A 4,741-nucleotide genomic window follows, 5' to 3' on the forward strand; every position below is an offset into this window, starting at 1 on the left:
TCTTTCTTTCTTTCTTTCTTTCTTTCTTTCTTTCTTTCTTTCTTTCTTTCTTTCTTTCTTTCCTAAGACATCAACCACTTCTGGCTCTTATAGTCTTTCGGACCCTACTTTCATAAAGCCTTGAAGGCTATGACCCTGAGCCCTGGTAGGGAGGTTTTTGACATACATTCCAGTTAGATATTAACACACCACGATTCTTTATTTCTGCTTGATGATATGTTTAGACTATTTATGGTAGTTGCCATCTACTGCAAAATGAACTTTTCTAAACATGGTTTAAAATTGATCTACGAGTGAAGCAATATGCCATTTGGAGTTATTTGAATACTATTCTTATTTAGCAAAACAATTGTGTTAGGTTTTCCCCTAAGGTTTAGGATCCATTCTTATAGGGTATTTTTTATCCATTTTGCTGAAATAGTGTATTCTTTAAATCTGGCCACTGTATTTCATCAACTTCCTTATCAATACTTTTCTGTCAGAAGGTTCACTTTATCTAGAATCTAGAAAGCTTTCTCATTGTTTGTTACCAATCTACAATAGCAACCACCCACTGTTTTGTTCCTAGTACATGCCACTATGTTCTTTCCATTAAGTCCAAGATCATCAGAAAATGACCCGAATAAATTACAAGATCTAGCAACAATCTGACTAAATTACCAAAATGACAAACCAGTTCCAGAGATATTAACAGCAAGCTGTGGAGAAGGCTCAAGGAACTGAGCTTAATGGAAAAGTTTGTTACAGAGAAAATTACAACAAACTGTAGGCTATCTAATGACCTCCGGGGCTTTCCGGTTCCAAAGTCAAGAAGACAGGGATACCACTTAAGAGAGACAAGTTTTTTTTTTTTAATTAACAAAAATACTATTATTTTATTTTATGCATATGTACCTTTGGCTTCCATATTGCCTGTGTACTATGTGTGTTCTGATACCTGAAGAGGCCAGAAGAAGGTGAAATAGCTTCAGAGCTGTAGTCTGAAATGGTGGTGAGTTGTCTTGTGCATGCAGGATAGTGAACCAGGGTCCTTTGGAAGAGTAGCCAGTATTCTTAATCACTAAAGCGTCTTTCCAGTCCCAGGTCAGATAAATGTTAACTACACTACAGCAAGGTTGTTTCCTCTGTCAGCACCTCTCTGTACCAGAGATTAGGTAATGACAAATATCATCTTTTGAATTAGATTCTGTTTAATTGACAGAAAAAGTGTCTTAACAAAATCATGCATTCTAAATAGTAAAACAAACTCATGTAACAGTTCTTGAATCGTCATAGAAAATTATTGTTACAAAAGTCTTTTTTTTTTTTCTTTTGTCCATTTTACACATAGGAAAAGCAGCTAGGTTACAATAACGTGCTTTCTTTTTAGGGTGGTGCATATGACTCTCAAAAGTCATGTATTCGCATTTAGAATGGAGCTTTTATTGAAGAAATTGTATGAGTCATGCACTGAAATTTGGCTGTTCCAATTGACTTCCTTAAGTGGATAAGCCCATCATTTTATCTACGGTTTAGACTGGATAGAAAGAGACTCCCTCAAAGACTGTGAAGAAATACTGCTAATTGTCTCTCTCTGTCTGGGGCTTTGAATAGAGAGCATTCAGGTGAATTCTGCACCTGTTTCCAATATTTGTGACAAATGCATATGGAAAATTCCATTTCTTTTCCGATGACACTACAAAAACAGCTGGAGATTCATACATGCTTAGGCAAATGAAGAAGGAAAATATTTATACTTTCATAAAGAAAGCAGAAGCAATATTCATCTATATTTAAAGATTCCTCTTTATTTATTACACACATTTGTAATGTCAGTGGCTCCATAATTAATTTTAAAATAGATAAGATTTTATATTTCAACCACCCCAATTTTATAATCACTGACTTTAGCAAACATTAACTTATAAATTATATATATATATATATACATATATATATATACTGAAAAGCATATGGAAAACAAAATATGATATATCTGTAATAATATAAAGACATATTCCAACTCCTAAGTAATATTTTTATTCAGAGGCAAAAATAAATAAAATTATAATATGAATGTAATAATTTAAAGACAAACTCTAAGTCTTAAGTAATATGGTCATCCAGAAACAAGATGATATTAAAAAATGACATTTTATACATTTGATATTCTGAATTTTGTAAAAATTATCACAATTGTTAACAAGCCCACTGCTTAATTTGAAAAAAGTAAATTAGGTATCTATAATTACACAGAAATGAACTGGTTTAGTTTATAAACTATGTGACAGATGACCTTTAAATGATCTCTGAAGCTTAGCCTCTTTCCTCTTCCTAAGTACTGCTACAACATTTGTTTGTTTATTTATAAATCAGTCCAATTATTGGTATTTGCCAAAAAATATTGGCATTCTATTGATATCCTGTTGATTTTATGCATTGACCACAGGGAATCAGAGTTATGGGAGATTGCATTTAGTCTCTGGTTGAACTTGGGCATTCAGATCATGAGGATTTAATGATACACACACACACACACACATACACACACAATAACAATCAATTACAATTAATTACAATCAATTATATATTAAGGGAGATATAGAGAACACTGAAGTACCACAAATAAATGAAAATAGATGTAGATATATATAAAAATGACATTCTTTTATATTTTTATGAAATTGAATTTCTTTGTTCTCAAATTATATGAGTATACACCTATTTTATACTAAAAATACCCAATGAATATTGAACAGTGTTTTGATAAGACAGTCCTTAAGAGAGCAGCAAATAATTGTGATGTCTTATTCAAAATAGTACATATTTGCTCAAAAATTATAAAAACAAGACTTATGGAAAGCATAACTACAGCATTTCCCATGACTATTTTGATGATAATCACAAAGCATTACATATATATAAAACATATGTAATATATATATGTATATATATACCATACATTTTCTTTGAACTTATAATACATTTAATTTTTACATAGTTATCAAAATATCAATGTAATAAATAGAAAGGTTAAGATAAAACTACAGATTAAGTATAAAATTTATATTCTATTAATAATGCTGGTCATTTTCAGATAAAGTGTTTATTATGAAAAAGTTATAAATAATAAAATATGAATAAACATGTATCTCAATAAACAGCTACATTTCTTCTTGAAACAATCAAAGTTTACCCAACAGTTCAAAAGTGTCTTTTGTTATAGGATGTATTTGATATTCACAATTACATTTATTTTGATGTTCTTGGGTTTGTTTTTGACACAGCAGGCTACCAAATTTCTGTTTTGTTTTCCCCCATGAATGCTGTGCAACAATTTTAATCATCCCAATATAAACTATAATGTTGGGAATTTTTCAATGTCAAATTTTAAAATGTCCTGATTGTTTTAACTTACAACCATTGCCTTCTTTAAGAAGACAACCTTTTTATAATAATTATATCTACATACTAAAGGAATGGATTCCCTGGTATGATCAATTGTGAGGTCCTGGATGAGTGGATAAAATTATCATTTCTATAACTCAGTATCCAGATGCTCTTTATGTGTAATTTTTCAAAGTTTTCATAGGCAAGCATTTATATTTTAACAAATTATGTAAAGGTGTTCTATTCTCTGGGAAAAACAACTGTGTTGGTTTTAATATGCTTGGCCTAGAGAGTGGCATTAATGTGTGTGGCCTTGTTAGACTAGGCAATGCCTTGTTGGAGAAAATACCTCACTGTGAAGGTGGGCTTGGAGACCCTGCTTTTAGCTGCCTGAGAGACAGTCTGCTTCTGGCTGACTTTGGATCAAGATGTAGAACTCTTAGCTCCTTCTCCAGCACCATGTCTGCCTGGATGCTGCCATGCTTGCTGCCATGATGGTGATAGACTGAGCCTCTGACACTGAAACCCATCTGCAATGAAATATTGTCTCAATACAAGAGTTTCTTTGGTCAGGGTGGTGTCTCCTCATAGCAACAAAACCCTAACTAAGACAACAACTAAGAAAAATGAGAAATAGTCTTACCCACACGTGTCTTGGTGCATGTGTGTGTGTGTGTGTGTGTGTGTGTGTGTGTGTGTGTGCCCATGTTAAAGAAAATTAAACATGCATTTGAAAGAAAAGTAGGAGGTAAGTACATGAAATGTTTTGAAAGAAACAGAGGTATAAATTATGCAATTAATTACAGTTTTATAATAGTAAAATAATTTAAAAGAGAAAAAGCAGGACTTGGATTTTACTCTATGTTCTCTCAATGCAATTCAATTATCTAATTACTTTCATCTCTGTAGAAAAATCTATACAGTCATTGTCTGTTTTTCAGGATATGAAAAGAAATTATGTATAAATTCTAGTTTAACAAATTTCTCCTAAAACATTTAATATTATAACACACAGTACAATTCACTGGACAGTAAAAAACCTGATACATATGTCCAATTTGATTCAGTCTTTCTATCTACTATTACATAATATTTTATAATGAATAAATACACAAGTATAATTCTCTCCATAAGTATTAGATTCAAATATATCTCAATTAACTTTGAATAGTTACATCTCACATTAAAATATATTAATAGAATTCCAAAAATAAATAGTAGTGTCACTGGGTGATTTAAAAAATCCTATTAGATCATATAAAGTATGAGCTTGTTTTGGTGCTTAATAGATCTTGCTGTTCTAGCTGAGGGCCTGAGGTTGACCTAGACTACCCACAACTGGGCAGCGCACAAATGTCTGGAACTCCTAGTT

The sequence above is a fragment of the Mastomys coucha genome, unplaced genomic scaffold, assembly GCF_008632895.1.
Source record: "Mastomys coucha isolate ucsf_1 unplaced genomic scaffold, UCSF_Mcou_1 pScaffold9, whole genome shotgun sequence".
In the NCBI taxonomy this organism is placed as follows: Eukaryota; Metazoa; Chordata; class Mammalia; order Rodentia; family Muridae; genus Mastomys; species Mastomys coucha.